This window comes from Aquarana catesbeiana, linkage group LG01 (genome assembly GCF_042186555.1).
Source record: "Aquarana catesbeiana isolate 2022-GZ linkage group LG01, ASM4218655v1, whole genome shotgun sequence".
Taxonomy (NCBI): Eukaryota; Metazoa; Chordata; class Amphibia; order Anura; family Ranidae; genus Aquarana; species Aquarana catesbeiana.
The window spans coordinates 294,387,103-294,403,203 of NC_133324.1; positions in this window are offsets into that span (position 1 = coordinate 294,387,103).

The following is a 16,101-nucleotide window of genomic DNA, read 5'->3' on the forward strand; positions in this document are numbered from 1 at the left end:
CAACACCTCATGGCAAAGAACTCTCGGAGGATCTGAAAAAAAGAATTGTTGCTCTACATAAAGATGACCTAGGCTAGACGAAGATTGCCAAGACCCGGAAACTGAGCTGCAACACGGTGGCCAAGACCACAAGACGGTTTAACAGGACAGGTTCCACCCAGAACAGGCCTCACCATAGTCGACCAAAGAGGTTGAGCGCATGTGCTCAGTGTCATATCCAGAGGTTGTCTTTGGGAGATAGACGTATAAGTGCTGCCAGCATTGCTGCAGAGGTTGAAGGGGTGGGGGGTCATCCTGTCAGTGCTCAGACCATACGCCGCACACTGCATCAAATTGGTCTGCATTCCCAGAAGGAAGCCTCTGTTAAAGATTATGCGCAAGAAAGCCCACAAACAGTTTGCTGAAGACAAGCAGACTAAGGACATGGATTACTGGAACCATGTCCTGTTGTCTGATGAGATCAAGATAAACTTATTTGGTTCAGTTGGTGTCAAGCGGCGGCAACCAGGTGAGGAGTACAAAGACAAGAGTTTCTTGCCTACAGTCAAGCATGATGGTGAAAATGTCATGGTCTGCAGCTGCATGAGTGCTGCCAGCACTGGGGAGCTACAGTTCATTGAGGGAACCATGAATGCCAACATGTACTGTGACATACTGAAGCAGAGCATGATCCCCTCCCTTTGGAGACTGGGCCACAGGGCTGTATTCCAACATGATAAAAACCCCAAACACACCTCCAAGATGACCACTGCTTTGCTAAAGAAGCTGAGGGTAAAGGTGATAGACTGGCCAAGCTTGTCTTTAGATCTAAACCCTATTGAGCATCTGTGGGGCATCCTCAAATGAAAGGTAGAGGAGCGCAAGGTCTCTAACATCCACCAGCTCCGTGATGTCATCATGGAGGAGTGGAAGAGGACTCCAGTGGCAACCTGTGAAGCTCTGGTGAACTCCATACCCAAGAGGGTTAAGGCAGTGCTGGAAAATAATGGTGGCCACACAAAATATTGACACTTTGGGCCCAATTTGAACATTTTCAGGAAGGAGTGTACTCACTTTTGTTGCCAGCGGTTTAGACATTAATGGATGTGTGTTGAGTTGCTTGCAGACTTTTACTCCCAGGACCAGTTAGCACTGTGATGCAGGCCTGACACTGACTCAGCCAGGCCCAAAGCAAATGCCCTTTGCAGGCAGGGACTGTGGGCCCCTTTGGTGTAGCAAAAATGGTAGTAGTCCTAGTGCTAGCTGTCCATGTGGCTACTTCTCCCAGCACCACATCTCCAGACCCTCCTGGCTGCAGCTGCTCCTTTCCGCTGCCTGTGCCACCACAGTCCACTCCACTGGCTCTGCACCCATCCCAGACTGCACTCTCCCAGTCCTCTCAGGCATGCCTCCACAGTCTTCCTGGCTGTGTAAACGCTCACCCGCCCACTTGGCTGCCTCTGTGGAACTCCTGGAGACTTGCCCGGCAGTGTTCTCCTGCTGTCACCTCTTGCTCCTCCTGTGCCTCCTGGTCAGGACACCTCTGTGAGTTGTAAGAGGGTCCCGTCCACACCCGAGCCCAGGCTCAAGGTCACCCCCCCAGATTGGGGAGCTCCCTCAAAGGCCCAGACAGCCTAACCCTCCATCTCCATTTTCCACCCGATACCAATTCCTCCCCAGCTGGGCTGACCCTGAGTATTTGAGGGGGCCTGACCCTGCTAATCCAAGTTGGGCATTGGTCAGGGCCCTCAAAATACTCCCGGCAGCTCCACCTCTCCTCTCCTCCTTCCTTTCCAGAAGATTCTAGCATGTTCTGGAAAGAAGTGGGAGGTCTCAGTGATGCTGCCTGTGAGTCACCCAGCTCTCCCTGAGTCACTCAAGCCCTGACCCAGAAGAAAAACACACTCAGACTTGGCTGCCAGCCAAGCCTGAAAATTTACCTACACAAAAAAAAACTTTGTAGACATCCTTGTACCACTAGAGTGTGCTACCGTTGAATCAGATGCTGGAGACAGCCAGGGCAAGCACTAAGGATTAGTGTAGAGCCGAATCACAAAAAGAAGCATAAACACAGGTGTAGCCATAAGTAGGATTAGAGTCTAGAACAGAGCTGAGGTCAAGCATGGTTGAGCAGAAGTATGAGCAGAATCCCGGATCAGGTCAGAGGCAAGCCAGGTCGGTAATGGAAGTCATACACAGGACATATTTAGGGCACAGGATACAGCTGAAAACGAGTCAGTACTGATACTGGATCAAGGCATCCTTTAAATAGGCAACCTGAGACCAACATTGACTGTGGACGTACTCCAGCATGTCTGCACATGGCCGCATGCATTCCTGCGCTTGCATGATCACAGCACATGTACAACACCATGCGCATGTGCATGTCTACGAGTCAGCCAGGAATTCCCTGACATCACCTGTGAAAACAAACATTACCCTGTAGATATTGGGCATCATCTGCAGAGAAAAAGCATTTAAAAGACCCTGTTGCTGGTACAAATTATTTCAACTAGAAGCTCCCTGTTAAAGATGTTTAATACTAAATTGTCTGGCAACAAGTAAATGCTTCACTCTCTTGCAGGACAACAGTCGCGGCTGCTATCTGACACTTTTGGGTGTGACAGTTAGCGCGTCCCTCTCTGCATGCTATATGTAATGCTCTCCTAGGTATGTGCTAGAGTCAGTGTATATAGTTTTTGGTTTCTCTGCTTAACAGGGAGACAGCTAGGCAAATGTATGGGCTGTTTGCTTAACAGAGAGCTGTGATTGATTGATAGAGTCTGCTCAGCGTTTTGGTGCTGCTTGTGCTGCTTTGAAAGTTTCACACTGATCCAATAGCTATAGAGTATACTGGATAATGGGAGGAAACCTGGCAGATGAAAGCATGGATCTCTATGCAGCCCTGGTCAATTAGAAGGGGAAGTGCCCCAATGCATGCTGGGTGACTGTATTTATATCTGAAAAGCACATGGGCTCGGGGTCTTCTGCAGAGAGAGAGGTCCAGGTGAGGAGGGGGCCTGGTGCCCCTCCTCAGAGCAGGCTGCCATGAGGGCCTGAAAAATTGAAGTTGCAACCCATGGTTCTTGTGAGAGCTGACTGAGGGATGATGTCCGCAGATCCTGTCTGGTACTGCTGAAGAAGGCTGTTGCGAGTGCTTCAGGAGCCTTGTGAGTACAGACCCCCCCAACAGGGGATCCCTGGGACTTGTATTGTTAAATCCCCCTCTGGGTTCTAAAAGTCAGCTACTGGGTGCAAACTAAAGGGACACTGGCTAGTCTCTTGAAGAGGTAAAGTTCTTTGAGTTCCTTTTGCTACAAAAGGACTTGTTCATTCCATACAGGCGCTGTATGGTCCTACAGATAATCTGCTACACAGTTCTATTGAAAGAGTTGTCCTCACCTGTGAATAGTTAATTTGGAGTATCCTACTAATTCCCTTCTCCTATCCAAGTTCTCCAAATAAAATACAAAAACAAATCCCCTAGACTGGTCATTGAAGATAACAAGCGGAAGAGTATGCACCTGGCTGTGTGAAAATACCCTGTAACTGGCTGTGGATTAATCAGTGGGAGGCCCAGGCAAACAAATTCCCAAGCTGCTCCTGCAGGGGTACCGCTACATATGGTTCCTCCCTCAAGCTGCCATGTCATTACATGACAGTTAGCCCATACAGTTAACATCTTAATTTACAGGGTGCTGCTGAATGAATGTTTTTATACTAAAGCAAAACAAAAAAAGGACCATTAAAATAATGAACAACTTAGTTGTCACTTTTCAGCCTTAAGCCCCCTTTCACATCAGTGCAACTTGTAATGCAATTTGACAGGTCGAAATCGCACGACAAGTCGCACTCTATTGTCGGCAACTGTTCAAATTGGTGCGACCCTGATTTTGCAGTGTAGCACCAATTTGAAAAGTAGTTTCTGCACTGCTTTTGGTGATTTTAGGTATGACTTTGATAGACATCTGTGCATGAAATCGCACATATGTCAGCCAAGTCGCATCTGAAGTCGTACCGACATGCTGCTTTGAAATTGTGCAATTTCAAATGAAGTTGCACAATTTCAAAGTCGGATTCGGTTTGAACCAGGGCTTAAACAAATTGAATTGCTTTTTATTCTCCTTTATATTGCATTCTTAAACTACTACCCACCATCTTGCCTAGTCATTTTGAACCCCCTTGCCTTCTGCTAGTGGGAGGAAAAAAATGCTGAGGGAATCAACATCACTAAAGGGAAGATCCAGGCTGAAAAAAAACTTAATGAATCTCTGCAACACCATATTCTGCCTATTTTGTACAGAGCTGAGTGACCTGATGTACATAAGGATGGAAGAAAGCCCATGACCCCTGAAGTAGGCATCAAGAACAGGTGAACTTATTGGTCATAGAGATTCCAAGTTCTGTTTCTGATGTTGCATACCACCTACCACCTACCACACGTACATGAAGCCCTGGGAAGATGCTTTTTCAAGTATACACTATATTGTCAAAAGTATTGGGACACCTTCCTTTACATCCACATGAACTTAATAGCATCTCAGTCTTATGCCCCGTACACACGGTCGGACATTGATTGGACATTCCGACAACAAAATCCTAGGATTTTTTCCGACAGATGTTGGCTCAAACTTGTTTTGCGTACACAGGGTCGCACAAAGTTATCGGAATTTCCGATCGCCAAGAACGCGGTGACATAAACCACGTACGACGAGACTAGAAAAGGCCAGTTCAGAACCAAGCGCGGCACCCTTTGGGCTCCTTTTGCTAATCTCGTGCTAGTAAGTTTGGTGAGAGACGATTCGCGCTTTTTCAGACTCGTGGTTTTCAGATCGTTTTCTGCTGTTCAGTTTGTGCTTGTGGGTTTGTATCTGCTCTTCAGTGCGTGCAACCAAGCTCCACGTGACTTTTATTAGTCATTGTATTCTTGTTCGTTTGTTACTGTTTTTCAGGTCGCTCTTCACAGGCCTTGCTGTTCTTCAGTGCGTTCTGTTACTACGTTCTGAGCAGCCGACCGTTTTCTAGCCATGTTGTGTATACGTACCCCTTGTAGAGTTCGTGCTGTGCGGGGGCTTGGTGTTGGGGTCCTGACCTTGACACAAGTCCAGTCCATGAACAGGGTGGGGAGGAGTTCATGGACCAAGAATTGGTTGCTTCAGCATGGCCAGTTCTGTCACATGCCTTTGCTCCGTGAGATCCGTGAGAATAATCCTGATGATTTCAGGAACTTTCTCAGGATGACGGACCCCGTATTTCACCGTTTGTTAGCTTTGCTGACCCCCTATATTAGCAGGCAGGATACCTGCATGAGGCAAGCCATCACTCCGGAGCAGAGGCTCATCGCCACCCTGCGGTACTTGGCGACGGGGAGAAGCCTGCAGGACTTGAAGTTCTCGACAGGCATCTTCCCCCAGGCTCTGGGGATCATTATTCCAGAGACCTGTTCTGCCATCATCCAGGTCCTGCAGAAGGAGTATATTAAGGTAAGATTTAACCTTTAATATCACATTTTATTGTATTTAACCACTTGCCGACCGCCTCACGCATATATATACATGAACAGAGCGGCACGGGCAGGCAAAATCATGTACCTGGTACGTGATTGCCTTCCCGCGGGCGGGGGGTCTGATCGGGCCCCCCCCCCGGTGCCAGCGGCGGTCGGCATTTGTCTAGGAGCGATCAGAGATGAGGGGGAGGCCATCCGATCGTGGCCCCCCCCTCGCGATCGCTCCCAGCCAATGAGAAACATCCCCTGCCTGTGTATAGTACACACAGGCAGAGGATGTGATGTCATCTCTCCTCGGCTCGGCAGTTTCCGTTCCGACGCCGAGGAGAGAAGACATCCAAGTAAGTGTAAAACACAAACACACACAGTAGAACATGCCAGGCACACTAAACACCCCCGATCCCCCCCGATCGCCCCCCGATCCCCCCCCCCCCCGTCACAAACTGACACCAAGCTGTTTTTTTTTTTTTTTTTTTTCCTGATTACTGATTGGTGTCAGTTTGTGACAGTTAGAAGTGTTAGGTCAGTGAGTATTAGCCCCCTGTAGGTCTAGGGTACCCCCCTAACCCCCCCTAATAAAGTTTTAACCCCTTGATCACCCCCGTCACCAGTGTCGCTAAGCGATCATTTTTCTGATCGCTGTATTAGTGTCGCTGGTGACGCTAGTTAGTGAGGTAAATATTGAGGTTCGCCGTCAGCGTTTTATAGCGACAGGGACCCCCATATACTACCTAATAAATGTTTTAACCCCTTGATTGCCCCCTAGTTAACCTTTTCACCAGTGATCACCGTATAACCGTTACAGGTGACGCTGGTTAGTTCGTTTATTTTTTATAGTGTCAGGGCACCCGCCGTTTATTACCGAATAAAGGTTTAGCCCCCCGATCGCCCGGCGGTGATATGCGTCGCCCCAAGCAGCGTCAGATTAGCGCCAGTAGCACTAACACCCACGCACGCAGCATACGCCTCCCTTAGTGGTATAGTATCTGAACGGATCAATATCTGATCCGATCAGATCTATACTAGTGTCCCCAGCAGTTTAGGGTTCCCAAAAACGCAGTGTTAGCGGGATCAGCCCAGATACCTGCTAGCACCTGCATTTTGCCCCTCCGCCCGGCTCGGCCCAGCCCAGCCCACCCAAGTGCAGTATCGATCGATCACTGTCACTTACAAAACACTAAACGCATAACTGCAGCGTTCGCAGAGTCAGGCCTGATCCCTGCGATCGCTAACAGTTTTTTTGGTAGCGTTTTGGTGAAACGGCAAGCACCAGCCCCAGGCAGCGTCAGGTTAGTGCCAGTAGCGCTAACACCCATGCACCGTACACCTCCCTTAGTGGTATAGTATCTGAACGCATCAATATCTGATCCGATCAGATCTATACTAGCGTCCCCAGCAGTTTAGGATTCCCAAAAACGCAGTGTTAGCGGGATCAGCCCAGATACCTGCTAGCACCTGCATTTTGCCCCTCCGCCCGGCCCAGCCGAGCCCACCCAAGTGCAGTATCGATCGATCACTGTCACTTACAAAACACTAAACGCATAACTACAGCGTTCGCAGAGTCAGGCCTGATCCCTGCGATCGCTAACAGTTTTTTTTGTAGCGTTTTGGTGAACTGGCAAGCGCCAGCGGCCTAGTACACCCCGGTCGTAGTCAAACCAGCACTGCAGTAACACTTGGTGACGTGGCGAGTCCCATAAGTGCAGTTCAAGCTGGTGAGGTGGCAAGCACAAGTAGTGTCCCGCTGCCACCAAGAAGACACACACAGGCCCGTCGTGCCCATAGTGCCCTTCCTGCTGCATTCACCAATCCTAATTGGGAACCCACCGCTTCTGCAGCACCCGTACTTCCCCCATTCACATCCCCAACCAAATGCAGTCGGCTGCATGAGAGGCATTTTCTTTATGTCCTCCCGAGTACCCCTACCCAACGAACCCCCCCAAAAAAGATGTCGTGTCTGCAGCAAGCGCGGATATTGGCGTGACACCCGCTATTATTGTCCCTCCTGTCCTGACAATCCTGGTCTTTGCATTGGTGAATGTTTTGAACGCTACCATGCACTAGTTGAGTATTAGCGTAGGGTACAGCATTGCACAGACTAGGACACACTTTCACAGGGTCTCCCAAGATGCCATCGCATTTTGAGAGACCCGAACCTGGAACCGGTTACAGTTATAAAAGTTACAGTTACAAAAAAAAGTGTAAAAAAAAAAAAAAAAAAAACACAAACAAAAATAAAAAAAAATAAATAGTTGTCGTTTTATTGTTCTCTCTCTATTCTCTCTCTCTATTGTTATGCTCTTTTTTACTGTATTCTATTCTGCAATGTTTTATTGTTATTATGTTTTATCATGTTTGCTTTTCAGGTATGCAATTTTTTATACTTTACTGTTCACTGTGCTTTATTGTTAACCATTTTTTTGTCTTCAGGTACGCCATTCACGACTTTGAGTGGTTATACCAGAATGATGCCTGCAGGTTTAGGTATCATCTTGGTATCATTCTTTTCAGCCAGCGGTCGGCTTTCATGTAAAAGCAATCCTAGCGGCTAATTAGCCTCTAGACTGCTTTTACAAGCAGTGGGAGGGAATGCCCCCCCCCACCTTCTTCCGTGTTTTTCTCTGGCTCTCCTGTCTCAACAGGGAACCTGAGAATGCAGCCGGTGCTTCAGCCAGCTGACCATAGAGCTGATCAGAGACCAGAGTGGCTCCAAACATCTCTATGGCCTAAGAAACCGGAAGCTACGAGCATTTTATGTCTTAGATTTCGCCGGATGTAAACAGCGCCATTGGGAAATCGGGGAAGCATTTTTTCACACCGATCTTGGTGTGGTCAGATGCTTTGAGGGCAGAGGAGAGATCTATAGACCCCAATTTTTTCAAAAAAGAGTACCTGTCACTACCTATTGCTATCATAGGGGATATTTACATTCCCTGAAATAACAATAAAAATGATTAAAAAAAAAAAAAATGAAAGGAACAGTTTAAAAATAAGATAAAAAAGCAAAAAAATAATAAAGAAAAAAAAAAAAAAAAGCACCCCTGTCCCCCCTGCTCTCGCGCTAAGGCGAACGCAAGCGTCGGTCTGGCGTCAAATGTAAACAGCAATTGCACCATGCATGTGAGGTGTCACCGCGAACGTCAGATCGAGGGCAGTAATTTTAGCGGTAGACCTCCTCTGTAAATCTAAAGTGGTAACCTGTAAAGGCTTTTAAAGGCTTTTAAAAATGTATTAATTTTGTTGCCACTGCGCACACTGTTTGTGCGCAATTTTAAAGCATGTCATGTTTGGTATCCATGTACTCGGCCTAAGATCATCTTTTTTATTTCATCAAACATTTGGGCAATATAGTGTGTTTTAGTGCATTAAAATTTAAAAAAGTGTGTTTTTTTCCACAAAAAATGCGTTTGAAAAATCGCTGCGCAAATACTGTGTGAAAAAAAAAAATGAAACACCCACCATTTTAATCTGTAGGGCATTTGCTTTAAAAAAATATATAATGTTTGGGGGTTCAAAGTAATTTTCTTGCAAAAAAAAAAAATTTTTTTCATGTAATCAAAAAGTGTCAGAAAGGGCTTTGTCTTCAAGTGGTTAGAAGAGTGGGTGATGTGTGACATAAGCTTCTAAATGTTGTGCATAAAATGCCAAGACAGTTCAAACCCCCCCCCAAATGACCCCATTTTGGAAAGTAGACACCCCAAGCTATTTGCTGAGAGGCATGTCGAGTCCATGGAATATTTTATATTGTGACACAAGTTGCAGGAAAGAGACAAATTTTTTTTTTTTTTTTGCACAAAGTTGTCACTAAATGATATATTGCTCAAACATGCCATGGGAATATGTGAAATTACACCCCAAAATAAATTCTGTTGCTTCTCCTGAGTACGGGGATACCACATGTGTGAGACTTTTTGGGAGCCTAGCCGCGCATGGGACCCCGAAAACCAAGCACCGCCTTCAGGCTTTCTAAGGGCGTAAATTTTTGAATTCACTCTTCACTGCCTATCACAGTTTCGGAGGCCATGGAATGCCCAGGTGGCACAAAACCCCCCCAAATGACCCCATTTTGGAAAGTAGACACCCAAAGCTATTTGCTGAGAGGTATAGTGAGTATTTTGCAGACCTCACTTTTTGTCACAAAGTTTTGAAAATTGAAAAAAAAAAAATTTTTTCTGGTCTTTCTTCATTTTCAAAAACAAATGAGAGCTGCAAAATACTCACCATGCCTCTTAGCAAATAGCTTGGGGTGTCTACTTTCCAAAATGGGGTCATTTGGGGGGGTTTGTGCCATCATGGCATTTTATGGCCTTCAAAACTGTGATAGGCAGCGAGGAGTGAAATAAAAAATTTATGCCCTTAGAAATCCTGAAGGCGGTGCTTGGTTTTTGGGGCCCCGTACGCGGCTAGGCTCCCAAAAACTCCCACACATGTGGTATCCCCGTACTCAGGAGAAGCAGCTGAATGTATTTTGGGGTGCAATTCCACATATGCCCATGGCCTGTGTGAGCAATATATCATTTAGTGACAACTTTTTGTAAATTTTTTTTTTTTTTTTTTGTCATTATTCAATCACTTGGGACAAAAAAAATAAATATTCAATGGGCTCAACATGCCTCTCAGCAATTTCCTTGGGGTGTCTACTTTCCAAAATGGGGTCATTTGGGGGGGTTTTGTACTGCCCTGCCATTTTAGCACCTCAAGAAATGACATAGGCAGTCATAAACTAAAAGCTGTGCAAATTCCAGAAAATGTACCCTAGTTTGTAGACGCTATGACTTTTGCGCAAACCAATAAATATACGCTTATTGACATTTTTTTTACCAAAGACATGTGGCCGAATACATTTTGGCCTAAATGTATGACTAAAATTGAGTTTATTGGATTTTTTTTATAACAAAAAGTAGAAAATATCATTTTTTTTCAAAATTTTCGGTCTTTTTCCGTTTATAGCGCAAAAAATAAAAATGGCAGAGGTGATCAAATACCATCAAAAGAAAGCTCTATTTGTGGGAAGAAAAGGACGCAAATTTCAATTGGGTACAGCATTGCATGACCGCGCAATTAGCAGTTAAAGCGACGCAGTGCCAAATTGTAAAAGGTGCTCTGGTCAGGAAGGGGGTAAAACCTTCCGGGGCTGAAGTGGTTAATGTTTGATAATATATTGTATTTCTTTCCTCATTCCCTAATTACCATGATTGTAATATGCTGTGAATGTCCCCTTTGTCCTCATGCATGCTGGATTTTTATGTAATTATTTTTTTGTCCTTCATACATATTTGCCTTCACTTACCTCCCCAGCATGGTCTCCTGCTCCTATATTCACCTCATGTAGTCACTTAACAATGTATTTTATCAGCTCCATAGTAGTGCTTTATCCCAAACACCCCTAAAATGTTTTTAACTGTGATTTGTAATTTAAATTCAGGCAGAGTGCCAGAGGCTTTTTTTTAGGTGTCCCCAAATAATTTTTAGTAACCCTCCCTCCCCCCAACTACTAAGTCAGCTAATACCAATTCTCTATCTATCCTCAATCATCTATCTGCTGACTTTGCCAAACCCATACACACTATACCCATCTCTTTTGTGGTCCGATGTATGGATGAATTCCCCAAAGCATGTAGTGCAAGGGCCTGCCTGTATACTTTAAAATGGTAATGTGTAAAGTTTTTGTATACTATTATTATCTTGATAGGTAATAGCGGAATGTCCAAATGTGCTCAAATGTGTACAGTGTGTATTTATATCTTTGTATTATGACACTTCTTACCTGTCGAGTGGGCTGCCAATAGTGTAACTAAGGAGGGGCTGTTCAAAGTTTAATACACATTATTTAGGCATTCATCTCTCAATGAAGTCGAAAGGGTTACCTGTCCAAGAGCTCCTCCCCCCTAATGTTAGAAATGGCCCAGGAGGGGGGGGGGATATGATAGGTGTACCTTATACTTTGGTGTTTAAAAATTCCCATTAATAAATGTTATCTTGATGTTGGCCAAGAATGTTTGTGTCTAATCTGCTTTCCATGTTTTAATGTGCAAAAAGACTAATTTTTTTTTGTTTTCCTCAACAGTTTCCTTCCAAGCCACAGGAATGGCAGACTGTGGTCTCCCACTTTGCCCAGCGGTGGGACTTTCCTAACTGCGGAGGGGCAATTGATGGGAAACACGTCCACATCATCCCACCACCCAACTCGGGGTCGTACTATTATAATTATAAGGGGTTCATTAGTATTGTGATATTGGCGGTGGTGTCGGCTACTTATGAGTTCCTGTATGTGGACATGGGGAAGAATGGCCAGATGTCCGATGGTGGAGTCATCGCCCAGACGGAGTTCTACAGGCGTCTCCAGAATGGCAGCTTGGACTTGCCACCTCCAGAAGACAATGTGGAAGGACTCCCATTCATCTTCCTTGCGGATGAAGCATTTGCGCTGGGGGACCATCTTATGCGGCCATTCCCGATGAGGACCCTCACCCCGGACCAGAGGGTTTTTAATTACCGGCTGGCCAGAGCCAGAAGAGTGGTGGGGAACATGTTTGGAATCATGGCCAGCCAGTTCCGCCTATTTCTTACACCCATACATATGGCGGAGTACAAACTGAATCACATTATCCTGGTGTGCTGTGTTCTACACAACTTTTTACGGCAACATTCTGCCAACTATGCTGGCTCAGTTGGGCCTGAAGCCGGAATTCAAAATGAACCAACCCTGACGGTGCTTGAAAGTGGCCGTCCTGGCTTGCCCTCCCTGAGTGCCTGTGATGTCCGGCTAAGATACCTTGAATTCTTTGCAGGTAGGGGCTATCAATATGCCAGACAATGTGTGAAACCTTTATCAAATAAAAATAATTAAGCAAATCTTTGGTGACATTTACTGCTTGTGTTTGTTTTAGCTGACCCTGACAGAAATGTGGTGAGTCCTGAAAATGGCGTGATTGTGTAACCTTATACAAAGCACTGTTGGGTGTTATTTACTAAAGGCAAAGACACTTTGCACTACAAGTGCACTTGAAACTGCACTTATAGTGCAAAGTGGATTTGCCCTTAGGAAATAACACCCATTGTCACAGAAAACACCAATTAGAGCACCCCAAAAGTGTTGTAGCGTTGAGACAATTATCCACACATTCTTGATTAACAATCTTTTTAATACCTGCACAATCACATGTGCATTTTGACAAGGTTTTTAAAACAAACCAACATGTTTGTTGTATAACAATTTTTGGGGTGGCATTAGAAAAAGTAGAAATGTACATTTAAGATAAAACAGGCAGGTTTCAAACCAACAAGAAAGACACAAATCTTGAACTTACAAAGTTCACATTTGGTAGAACTTGAAGGCAATATCAGACATGAGTATTTACAAACTGTGTTTGATATTGCATTCAGATGGGGTGAAGTCACCCCAGGAAAAGCCAAATTTTGAAGATGCACACCAATTTACGAATGTCAACATGTGCTAGCTGCCATCACGGGGGATCAAGGGACGTGTTTTGGGGGAGCAACCCCTTCCTCTCAGCTACTTTATTAAGGAAGGGGTTGCACCCCCAAAACACGTCCATTGATCTCCCGTGATGGTAGATAGCACATGTTGACACACTGTGTGCCTCTTCAAAATTTGGCTTTTCTACAATTTGACAAAAAAATTTAAAAATTGTAGCACACCATAAAAGAAAGGGATTTGTAGGGGTTTTAAACTCTCCCCAAAACATCAATGATGTTCTTATTTTTTTGAATAACATCATTGATGTTTTTCTTGATGTTTTCCAATGCAACATTACACCCCATGATCTCCCCATTCAGGATCTGTGCACTTTCCGAGGTGAAATGCCCTGGATCCACAACATCACGATCACCTAAAAAGATAGAAACCAAAAAAAACATGTATTATAAATATGCCGGCATCCATCTCTTACCTGAGCCTGTGGTCGCAGACACTCACCTGTTGTGGTGACAATTTCCACCACGTCTTCCTCCTCCTGCTCTGCTTGTCTTTGTGGGATTTCCCCTTCTTCCAGAGGTGGGGGGGTCTCTGGTCTCCTCAGATGAGGGATGTCCTCCGAGTCTTTTCTCCCCTATGTGAAAAAAAATCGTATACTTAGCACACAGATATTTGATGGCAGAACTATAAATATGAAACATTGCTTGGAAGTGGGGTACAATTGTTGATTTTGGCAGAGTTCCAAGATGTAGAATTTTTTGGGTCCTTTGTCAAGCTTCAATACTTTACCTGTCTTGTACAAGCTTCACAGATGGAGACACCCCTATAGTATACACTGGAGCACCTGTGCGGGCCCCCTAATAAAAAGGGTGTTCTTGTGTCCCACACTAGTGCTCCAGCTTCCAGATGTGAAAACAGCTGCTGAGTGTCCTCTCCTTACACAGAATCTAGTTTGCATTTCATTCTAGTACCAAACCATCTACACAACCAAATTATTTTCAGACAAGTAGGCCCTAAAAAATGTGGGCAAATGCATATGGCCAAAACAATGGTGTTTTATAGGCTGAAATAAAAATGCTTGATACGAACGAATCATGTGCCCATGAACATGAAAGTTGCCATTTTAAACTGTACAATAGTTCAGAAAAGCACATGGATCAGCACGAACGTAAAAAACACAAAAAGAATCGGAACACAGCACAACTACTTACTTTTTTGCAGCACTCTCCAGATCTTTCTGTACTGCTCATGCTCTCTTAATTTCAGGTCCGACCACCGCTTCCTGAGCTGATCATTCGATCGTCGTACCCCGTAATTCCGGTGCAGACTTTTGACCACTTTCGCCATGATCTTGGCCTTTCTGACATTGGGGTTGGGGTAAGGTCCATACTTTCCATCATAGTCGGCCCTCTTCAGGATGTCGACCATCTCCAACATCTCCCCAAAGGACATATTTGATGCCTTAAGTCTTCTCCTTCTGGATCCAGACGTTTCCGGCTCCAGGCTTTCCTCCCCCTCCTCCTCATTGCTATAATTAGCACACACCTGCTCTGACTCCCCCATGTGCTCTTCCCCCACTGTGCCGAACAAAAAGGGGCGGGGAATAGACTAGAAAGAACGTCAGGGGCGGGCGGAGTTACACGCATGCGCAGTGTGTATAAAGCGTAACACGGGTGCGTAGTACGTATGATCTGTGAGCGGAGGAAGGAGTATCGGAGGCACCGATCGTGATAACGAAGGTAAGAGCCAAACTTGGGCCTATACTGCTTCTAGATTGAGGCCTATATTGTAACAAGATTAGGAAAGTTTTGCCTTTGATACTAGGGTTTGTCTTGTGTTGTGTCTTGCAGTGAAAATGGATATCTTGAAAGATAACGACTTTATGGCATTGATATGTTCAGGGAGCTGCCTTGTCTATGGGAGATAAACCACCCTGAATATAACAACCAAACAAAGAGGAAGGCAGCACTGGATCAATTGCTAGAATTTGTCAAGACAGTGATCCCTACGGCAGACATCACCTATTTGAAGATCCTAATTGGTAGCCTGAGGAGCACTTATCTAAGGGAGCGCAAGAAGGTCCAGGATTCCCAGAGATCCGGAGCTGCAGAAGACATTTATGTCCCCAGGCTGTGGTACTATGACAGGCTGCATTTTCTGGCAGGTCAGACTGAACCCAGGTCATCACTCTCCAGTCTTCCTTCCAGGCTTCCTTCCCCCCCAGCTGAGGCTTCTGACGCCCAACTGGGCCTTCCAGGCAGCAACATATGGAGGAGCCCAGCTTGAGTCAGGTATAGCATTCCTCTAAATATTTCTGCTTGTCCAATCAATGATGTTAACTAGATGTTAGTTTGGAGTACTGATTTATGATTGTGATTGATGATGCAAAAACTAAAACCATGTACCTTTTTCATACACAGGGAAGTCTCAGCCAGGAGGTGGCCGGGCCAAGCAGGCTGCCTGATATGCAGGTCCCTCCCCTCCACCTGCAAAGACAAAGTGGCAGGAAGAGGAGTAACCTGGAGGAGGCTGCCATAGGCCTCTTTTGGAAGGCTACAGAGGCCCTGAGAAGCCCCCACAGTATGGAGAAGGACTTTGCTTGCATAACTTCCTGCAAAATGCTGCAGATGGAGGAGGGCCAATGACTCCTGTGTGAGTCCTTAATTTTGGAAGCTCTCAATAAGGGGTTGAGGGGCCAAATAACATCTGCTGCCCACATTTGTGACCTCACACATGGTCCTCCTCCTCCTCCAGGTCCTACTATTCCTCCTCCTCCTCCTCCAGGTCCTAATACTACTCCTCCTCCTCCAGGTCCTATTCCTCCTCCTGCCACATCTCCAACACCAGAGCCACAGCCGGGAAGGAAGAGTGGAAAGAAGACCAGAAAGTGATGACCCTGGGTCCAGTCTGGTCTGGCAAAAGATGCAGCCTCTTGTAGTACCACAGCTTGGGGACACATATGTCATCTGCTGCTTTCATGATCTCTGGGACTTCTGGACCAGACTGCACTCCCTTAGATATGGACTCCTCAGGCCACCAATTTTGATGTTAAATAATTGATGTCTGCCCTGGGGGTCCAAGGCTTCGCTAATTTCAGCTGTTTCTCCAGCGTTGCCTCCCTCTTTGTTTGGTTCTGAGCCCTTAATAAAATATTTTTTGTTTCAATTATACTTGCCTA